General features: G+C 46.0%; 1 pseudogene; it reads left to right on the forward strand.

The window, feature by feature from the left end:
• Window positions 1–7,321: 7,321 nt before the first annotated feature.
• LOC140222414 (uncharacterized) lies at window positions 7,322–8,848 on the forward strand (annotated as a pseudogene).
• The last annotated feature ends 1,369 nt before the right edge of the window (window positions 8,849–10,217 follow it).

The raw sequence follows: 10,217 nt of genomic DNA on the forward strand, positions 1-10,217 counted from the left end.
GGATCAAGCGAAGTTGTGCAACAGACCACAGCTAAACATGACGCCTCCAAGAGCTGGCAAGTTATGGAGGAAGCCTAAGGCCTATTTCGTTCTGATGAGGGCCCAAAGGAGGGAGGTTCTAGAATGGTTCCAAATGTTAATGTTCCCTAATGGCTATGCAGCGAACTTGAAGAGGGGAGTGAATTTAGCAACTATGCGAATCAACGGGCTCAAGAGTCATGATTACCATATATGGCTTGAGCGCCTACTTCTGGTGATGGTTCGAGGCTATGTCCCTGAGCATGTGTGGCAGGTGCTAGCGGAGTTGAGCAATTTCTTCCACCGGCTTTGTGCGAAGGAGTTATCTCGTACCGTGGTTGCAGAAATGGAAACAATGGCGCCTATGTTGCTCTGTAAGATGGAGAAGATCTTTCCACCAGGCTTCTTCAATCCAATGCAGCATATGATTCTACACCTTCCATATGAAGCACGAATGGGGGGGGCCTGTGCAGGGTCGTTGGTGCTATTCAATTGAGAGATGTCAAAAGGTTCTTCGAACTAAATGTAAGAATAAGTGCAAAATTGAAGCATCCATTGCAGAGGCATACATTCTGGAGGAGGTGTCAAACTTCACATCAAAATACTACGCTGACAATCTTCCTAGCGTGCATAATCCACCTCCTCGTTACAATGCCAGTGAAGATGAATTGAGCCTTAGCATTTTCTGAGGGCAACTCGAAAGTGCAAGTGGTGCGACCCGCAAGACCTTGAACCATGAAGAGTGGCTCTCTATCATGTTGTATGTGTTGACCAACCTATCTGAGGTGGAGCCGTACATGATGTAAGTTCTCAACAAACTTGTTTCGAACTAGTCACCATTCTCTTTTCTAAACGTATATTTCTCGTTGCTACAGGCAATTTCATCGTCAATTCTGGCGTAAATCAAGGCAACCGTACCCGCACGAAGCTGAGACTCTTCTCAAAGAGGGTGCTGGAAATGGAATGCCCGATTTCATTTCTTGGTTCAAACAGAAGGTACAATCCAATTTCTTCGTCAATTCTCGTACATACGATTAATATAATGAACCACCCTATTTGAACTTGCAGGGCCGAACCGATGCGTCTATGAATGTCGAGTTGAGACAGGTTGCCGATGGCTGTGACTATAGGGTCAGGTCGTTTGCCGGTTATGACGTCAACGGATATTGTTTTCACACAACAAGGCACGAGCAGAGTCGGCCCAATCGAAGAACCACAAATACCGGAGTTTTCACGCCAGGCTCTGATGGGGTCGAGTACTACGGAAGAATTGAAGAAATATATGAAGTAACTTTTCATGGGTGCAAACCTCTTAATCCAGTTATATTCAAATGCCATTGGTTTGATCCATCTGTCGTGAGATGGGCCCCTAATCTTGGGCTAGTCGAAATTCGACAGTCATCCAGGTTACCAGGAGACGATGTCTATATTGTGGCTCAACAGGCCATGCAAGTTTATTATTTGTCATACCCGTGCCAAACCGACAGCCGTCTTAAGGGTTGGGATGTTGTGTACAAGGTATCACCACACGGTAAACTACCTGTACCAAACAATGAAGATTACAATATAGACCCCAACACGTACGAAGGAGAGTTATTCCAAGAAGATGGGCTCGAAGGGAGTTTTGTGATAGATTTAACCGAAGCGATCAGAATGGAAGTAGACAACGAAAGGGTTGCTGCAGAGGACGGTGGAGATGAGGTTCAGAATGTGAAGGACTTAGAATTACTTCAACGATTACAATTAGCTAATGACAGTGATGACGACATTCCTCCTTCGGAGCACGGGCTTGACTATATCGACACGCTTGATAGTGATGATGAGACTTATGATCCAGCTAATCCCGATCATGATGATTATTTCTAATACATGTATGAGTCGTACTAATTTAGTTATAATTTATGTATAATTTGCATATCTTTGTAATTATGTTTTGTTTATCTATGCTGACTGGTTTACTCTTTTTAATTGCAGGTCATTGAGCAATGGTGGGCGGTATGAGGAAGCTCACGTCGATTTGCGAGAGACTGGCCGCATCAGGGACTGGTTCAGGGTCAGGGTCATGTTCAGGGAGCGGTCAAGGGAGGCGTCGAGGCATGCCTCGACGTAGGGTTGAGGAGGAGGAGGAGGAGGTGGTCCAGAGGTCTCGAGGGAAGGGTAAAGCGGCGAGGCCCCCATCGCCTGAACCTGAGGTGGAGGAGGAGGAGGAGGAGGAGTTACCTTCCGCACACGCCTCTGGGGACGACAAGCAGGAGGAGGCGGAGGAGGAGGAGCAGCAGGAGCAGGAGGGGGACGGGGAGGCAGGGGATGCCCAGTCCAAGATATGGCTGCGAGGTCCCTCATCCCTCCCGAAGCGTCCGATACCTGAGCATTTACGCCTGCTGATTAAACCGGTTGGGACCAAGTAAGTAACTTTAACTATTCTTAATAATGTTCTTATGTTGAAAGTTACAAAAACTAATAATTTATAATAATGACTTGTGCAGGAGTTGGATTAAGCTCAGTGGGGGTGACCACAACCGTAAGGCCAATGGTATCCTTGGCCTTTTGTGCAGGGTTCACTTCCTTGGCTTGGTGGTGTACGCCAGACAGCAGCAGCCGACCTACACGTGGGACCACTACGTCGCCGCCCTCGACGTCCCTGATCGTCAATAGAGGAGATTCCCCAACATAGCGGAGTGGGTCAAGGCCGAGCTGTGGGTAAGTACTCCTCGCACTAAATTTCTCAATACATCACCTACGTTCGACATTCTTGAAATAATAATTGTATACGCGTCTATATGCAGGATGTCTATAGATGCCAGGAGGGATTCGAGGCCAAGGCGAAGACCGTCTGTGATGTAGCCACCAAGAAGGTCGTGAAGGACATGCATTACGAGGCGCGCATCCAGGCCATCATGGAATTCCACGCTCAATACAGACGGATGAAGGTTAGAAAAGAGGAGGCAAGAACAATGAACCTGACCAAGGACCAATTCATGAGGGTAAGTAAAGAACGTTGATACTTACTATTTAAGATTAATTAGGCTCAATTTCTTTTTCATATGTCACACGCTTGATGTTGTAGGTGCCTCCGTGGTGGTGTCGTGCGCATATCCAGTGCTAGGAGAAGATGGTCGACGTGTGGTTGGAGCCCGGGTGGTTGGAGAACCACCTTGCTTGCCGGCAGCGGCGTTTGTAGATGCCAACTGCACCACACCATCAAGGCGGCCTAAGCCTTGATGAATATAGAGAAAAATGGGTACGCAACTTCAATTCTTTATTCTAACGTTCAATTCTACATAATTCCTAATCATTTTGTATTTTTTGCCGCAGTCGGCGTCACATGATGGCCGACCTTACTCCCAGCTCAAAGCATGGGTCCTCTCCAAAAAGGGCAAGGCGGCGGCCAATATCGATTTCAACCCAGACGACCCGTCCGAGGCGTACAGCCATCCTAGCATACACAGTCGCGTCAGCGAGTATACAAAGATGGCTAGGGAGGTTCATGGGCCAGACTTCGATCCGAGCTCCGAGGACATTGATGGAGAAATCGTGATGAGGGTGGGAGGAGGCAAGAAGCATGGCCGATATTGGATTGGCAACGGTGTAATCGACACGGCCTCTACTTCCACTCTCTCCCAGATCTGAGCTAGGAGCACGGACTTGAGCCCGGCGATACGGCCACGACCCACCACTGCACAGTTCCAGATGGAGGCTCTCCAGGTTCTTTCTCTTCCATTCATCATTCGTTTGTTGTTATACTTTAGCTTTGCATTATAAGATTGCAATGAAATATTGTAGGCCAAGGTGGAAGAAGCAAGGAAGAAACAAGAGGAGATGGCGGCGCAGATGGAGGACATGCGGCGGAGGATGGAGGAAGAAAATCGGATGAGGATGGACCAGATGTTCCAGTACATGTAGAGTTTTGCTTCGAGCATGGGTCAGTCTTTGCCTCCGCCACCGCCGATGTTGTTCCCTCTGCCTCAGCCACCCACAACTACTCCTGTGAGTCACTTGACACATTGTGCTTAAGATTTAATACTTTAATTGTGACAACTTTAGATGTTAGCTCAGAATGTCCAATCCTATGTGCAGAATCAATTGGTGGCTTCGAATAATGAAGATCAAGATTTGTCGCAGTGGTCTCCTTGGCCTCCACGAAACTAGACTTGGTTGTGAACTTGGTTGAAACTAAATTGTGACTTGAACTTAGATTTATGGATTGTTTCGTGCTTATGTTGAATTATGACTGTGATGTTTATGAATAATGTTTCTAATGGTGGTTGTGAATTATGCATGTGATTGTTTATTACAAATGTCTGTGATGATGTGTATTGTGAATTGAGAGGGGTCCGTTATACGTGACAAAATGGGAAAAAAGGGGGGTACTGGGCACTTTGCCGAGTGTTACACTCGGCAAAGAGGAGCCTTTGCCGAGTGTTTTGGCTCTAACACTCGGCAAAGGTGGCAGTTGCACCTCCGGGCGCTAGGTGTTTGCCGAGTGTTAAAGCCAAAACACTCGGCAAACAGCGCACCTTTGCCAAGTGTAGGCACTCGGCAAAAGCCACAGCTTTGCCGTGTGCTGACACTCGGCATATGGGTCGTGTTTGCCGTGTGTTGGCACTCGGCAAAGCGGTGGTGTTTGCCGAGTGCCTACCGTCTGGCACTCGGCAAACCCGCCGTTACCCTCGACGCCGTCAACGCCCATTTCGTCGAGTGTGTCTTTTCGCCGAGTGTTTTTTGGCCGTCGGCAAAATATTTCCCGAGTGCTCGAGTTTTGACACTCGGCAAAGTCGTGTTTGCCGAAACAAAATTTGTCGTGTGCTATATGCCGAGTGTAACACTCGGCAAAGCCTTTGCCGAGTGTTTTTGGGTCTTCGCCGAGTGCCTGTGGCACTCGGCAAATTAAGTGTTTTCCCGTAGTGGATACAGTGTGCACCAGTGAAGGCGTAGTGGTTGGGTCGGTACGGTGATCATCTGCTCGGTTTGTGACCGGCTCAGTTTCAGCTTTAGAGGTTGTTGAGGTACTCACGGATTCATATGGTCACTATAATATAAGGGTAGCGGATAAGTTGGTGATTGAAGGCTACAGCTCGGAATATCATCGAATGATACAGTGATGACGAAGAGGGGGCACCGGACCATACGGTGTCCATGGGGCCTAGGAATCAGCAGGCTCAATTGCTACTGCCGGATCATGTGTCTTTGCATCACTGAATCAGTTGGTGATCACCGTTTCCGCAACTGTTGGAGCAATGGCTAGTTCTTGGACTTGGAGCTATATGTAACCCATTGCCCGATCATTTGAAACATGTCAAACTTTGGGGAAACTATAGATTTGGTTCTTACATACACACAAGTGCTATATCCTCTAAAGTGCATAATAAAAGATTAAGGTAATTATCATAAGGCTATGTCTTGATTAGTGCTAATTTAGGTCTATTAGCGCATTGCTTTAGAGATTAGCCTAGAGTTAGGTGAAGTTGCACACCTCTTTGTTATCGGTTCTTGCACACACCAAGTATTGTAAATTTAAGGCTTATAAGTCTTGCGAGACCCTCCAATCGTGTTTTTCGAGTGACCGCTAGTGCTTGTACAAGGGAGGAGAGGCTCTTAGCAATTTGCCAAAACACTACCTAGTGAAAACAGTGAAGAACATATGGGAAAAGCAAGGTGGAGACCCACTTACGTATGGGAAAGGCCCATCGGCTATCCACAGAGTTACCCGACCGAGAGGTTGGTCCTTGCATAGGGCATTCCCTTGCGTAGGGCTCCAACGATGACTATGGTAAAGTGAGAGCTTTCTGATACCTCAATAAAATGTCATAGTGTCGGGAGTTTGAATTCTCTACCTCATTTACCTTCCGCATTACTTATTGAACTTTACTTCTCGCATTTACCTTTTCAAAAATTGCCATGTGTAGTTTGTAGGATTAAAACCTAAGATGGAAAACTTTTATGCGGTAAAGATAACAACACGTAGAAAAAACTAGTGCACATCTAAATAGAAATTAGAATAGGTATGGTTTTAATATATTCATGGAGCCTTATATGCTTTAAAATACATAATTCACCCCTCTTAGGTTGTCATGGTCCCTTCAAAAGCAATTATGGGAAATATTTATCTCTAAGAGGCCGAACACCATCATGTAGGCAAACATCTCCTAAATTATACTTGTATCGGTAATGTACTGACCCAACCAAATATAACTTATTTAATGGAAACCTTCATTAGCCCAGCCTCCTTGATCTTGTTCCCATTTTTTTAGGGCAACAGTGGGGCAAGAGGCCCACCTGAACCTTCTTTCTATTAAAACCAAATGCAAATGCAAAATGTTCGAGTTTGAGAGTATAAGGACCCAATGGTGGGCCCACTTTGATTCAAGGGTATTCAATTGAATACCCATTATTTTTGCAAAAAAAATTCATATATATAGTGTATTTTAGGTGTATGTATGAAAAAAACAAAAATACAAAAGCTAGCATACACATTTCACTCGAAAAGGCCCACCGGAGGCCAACTTCGCTCTCCCTCGACTGGCCCAACTGGCCCATTCGGCCCATCCGGCCTGCCCACGCCCCCAGTCCCCCACCGGCCCACCCCCACCGTGAGCACATTCACGCGCACGGCTCCAGGAGTCCAAGGTCCAGGGCTCCAGGCGCGCGAACCCTAGCGGCGTCCGGGTCCGGCGGCGGCGGCGGACCGGCGGTGGTGGCTCCCGGCGGTAGGCCGCGGCTGGCGGGCTAGCCGCTAGGAGGGCGGCGGGCAGCCTGCGGCCAGCGCGTCGGCGGCGCGCGATTTGCGCCGAGCGGCGAGCGGAGGCACCGCGGGGCGCGGCTGCCGACGGGCCGGCGGCGCCGCGGCGGCGGGCGCGCAGGCGTTGCTGCCTGCTGCGGCTCCTGCTGGCGACTGGGCGGTGGGCTCAGGGGCGGGCTGGCGGCTGCGCCAGGCAGCTACTGGAGGGCAGCGCCGCAGCGTGCTGCGGGCGGCCTGCGCCCTGCCGGAGTGCCGGCTGCAGTTCTGGCCGGCTGCCGCCCTGCGGCCTGAGCGCGGCCGCGCGCGCGGTTGCCGGTTGGGCGCCGCGACGGCCAATGACGGGCCGGCGGCGGCGGGCGCGCCACTGGTGATTGCTATTCCAGTCGGCCGAGCCAGTGATTGCCTACTGTCTACTGATTGCTAATTTGCTATTCCTGATTGTTTCTGAAATTGAGGTGAGCATTTTCAATTGTTTGTCAAATTAGGATAGCACATCAACTTGCAAAATGTGGATGCTCATGAATTTAGTTCAATGTGAAATTGTGTAACTTTTAGGTTTGAACCATGAAGAGGAAGGGTAGTGCCGCTACTGATTTGAGGATTTTCATGGCAAGAGCTGCTGCAAAGAAGAGACAACCTAAACCAGAGAATGTTAATCAATCTTGCAATGAAAGCCAAATGCAACTAGTGTTATTCCAAGGGCAGAGTGGTAGTGAAACAAGCACGGTACCACATGAACCAGTGAGATCCAACCAGCCTCCAGAGAACGGCACAACAGAAGATGGTGAATCCATACCTGTGGAAGAAAATGATTCTAGTGATGAAGACAAGAATGATTATGGTATTGAGCATGATCCTGGATTGAGGGCTCCGATCTCAAGCTATGATGTCAATGACCAAGATTTCAGTTAGAAGGGCATACATTGCATTGGGGCCATGTCAACCAAAGATGAAGAGGGATGCTTTTCCGCAACATGATTGTGGAGGTATGCGTCGCTTCCAACATAAGTGGTTTGCTGAATTTAAGTGGATTGAGTACAGTGTGGATAAAGATGCTGCATTTTGCTTTGTTTGCTATTTGTTCAAAGATAACTGCAAATTTCCTGGTGGAGATGCTTTTGTTGTTGAAGGGTTTAGAAATTGGAATATGAAAAAGAGAATTCATAGGCATGTTGGTGCTATCAATAGTGCTCATAGTGAAGCTGAAGAGAAATATAGATTGTTCACGAGACCTAAGGCATCAATCCGTGAATCTGTTGCATCAAACACTGCACAATTCAAGGCTAAGTATCTAGCTCTCTTGACATGGTCACTTAAGTGCATAAGATTTCTGTTGCGTCAAGGGTTGGCTTTTAGGGGTCATGATGAAACAAAGGATTCACTCAACAAGGGGAATTTTCGGGAACTTTTAGCATGGCTAGCAGGAAACTTTGAAGAGGTTAATCTGGTGGTACTAGAGAATGCACCACAAAACTGTCAGATGATAGATCACAAGATTCAGAAACAACTCATTGATGCTTGTGCTCATGAAACAACTAAATTTATCATTGACGAACTTGGTGATGAGTGTTTTGCAATTCTTGCTGATGAGTCAAGTGATGCATACCTACTGGAACAATTGGCTCTTTGTTTGCGTTTTGTCAATAAAAAAGGAGAACCAGTTGAGCGGTTTCTAGGTCTTGTCCAAGTTGAAGATACTACATCATTGACTCTTAAAGAAGCAATTCAATCCTTGCTTATCAAATATCAATTGCCCCTATCCAAGGTACGTGGTCAAGGGTATGATGGAGCTAGTAATATGAAGGGTCATGTTAATGGTTTGAAGAAACTAATTATGGATGAGTCCCCTTCTGCTTATTATGTTCATTGCTTCGCCCATCAACTTCAACTAACACTTGTAGCAGTTGCTAAGGAGAATACTGATTGTGATTGGTTCTTTGGGCAACTTGCTTATTTGTTGAATGTTCTAGGGATGTCTTGTAAAAAGATCCGCATGCTTCGCATTGCTCAAGCTGAATACATGATTGAAGCATTGAATTTGGGTGAAATTGAAACCGGGCAAGGATTGAATCAAGAGATGGGCTTAGCAAGGCCAGGTGATACACGATGGGCATCTCACTACAGAACTGTAATGCATGTTATGTTCTTATATCCTTCAATCAAGAAAGTTCTCTTTAAGATTGGGAATGAAAGTAAAGGGGCTGAGGCTAATGGAGCTCAAACTATGCTCACAGTATTTAAGTCCTTTGAGTTTGTTTTCCTGCTACACTTGATGAATGAAATATTTGGATACACAAATGACTTGTGCAATGCTTTGCAAAAGAGGGAGCAAGATATCGTAAATGCAATGGATCTTCTGGAGTTCACAAAGGTAGAACTGGATGTTTTGAGACAAGATTCTGGATGGCAAGAATTTCTTACCAAGGTCACTTCTTTTTGTGAGAAGCACAATGTTAAAGTTGTTGACATGAATGGGAAGTATATTCCTATGCAAAGATCAAGGTAGTTCTACAGAGGTGCCATTAATTATCACCGGTTTCATGCTGATATGTTTTTGGGTGTCATTGATAGACAAGTTCAGGAGCTCAATAATAGGTTTGATGAGGTAAACACAGGCTACTTAGATGCATGGCATCATTCAGTCCAGCAAATTCCTTTGCTGCTTTTAATGTTGAGAACTTGGTTAAGCTGGCTGGGTTCTATCCACACGACTTTGAATTTCAAGAAATACACTAGCTTCATTTTCAGTTGCACCACTATATCAATGATGTCAGAAATGATGAAAACTTCAAAAATTTGAGAAGTCTAGCAGAGTTGTCTGTGATGCTAGTTAAACAAGGAAAGGTTTCTCAGTATGAAATTGTTTATAAACTTCTCAAATTGGTGCTTGTTCTCCCTGTTGCAACTGCTGGTGTTGAGAGGGTCTTTTCAATAATGAATTTGATAAAGAACAAGAGAAGAAGTAAGATGGGGCAAAAATATTTGAATGGTTGCTTGGTCACATTGATTGAAAGGGAATTCTTCATGCAAGCTAAGGATAAGGACATCATCGCTCATTTTCAAAGCATGGCAGAACGGAAAGTTATCCTATAGCTTGTAAGTAGTAATCTTTGTTACCATTTTGCTGTTTTAGCCTCTATTTATTTCACATGTTGCCACTTTTATATGTTGATCATTAGTAGCTGGACAATTTTAATTTGTGATCAATTTTATTAATCAATGATGCTACCACTTAATTCTGTGTTATAAAATTATAATTTATTCTATCAAAAATTTTTTTCTTACCATCTCCAATTTTGAATACCCATAGTCCAGAACCTGCGCCCGCCTCTGTAAGGACCTCTCGCTGCACAAAGGGCGGAGGGGGAGGAGAGGCAACGGAAGCTGCTAAGGTGGATTTACATCGATCACGGACCGGCACCAGATCATGAGAGGCTCGATATCTAGACGATGGGGAGTG

The sequence above is a fragment of the Setaria viridis genome, chromosome 4 (assembly GCF_005286985.2).
Source record: "Setaria viridis chromosome 4, Setaria_viridis_v4.0, whole genome shotgun sequence".
NCBI lineage: Eukaryota > Viridiplantae > Streptophyta > Magnoliopsida > Poales > Poaceae > Setaria > Setaria viridis.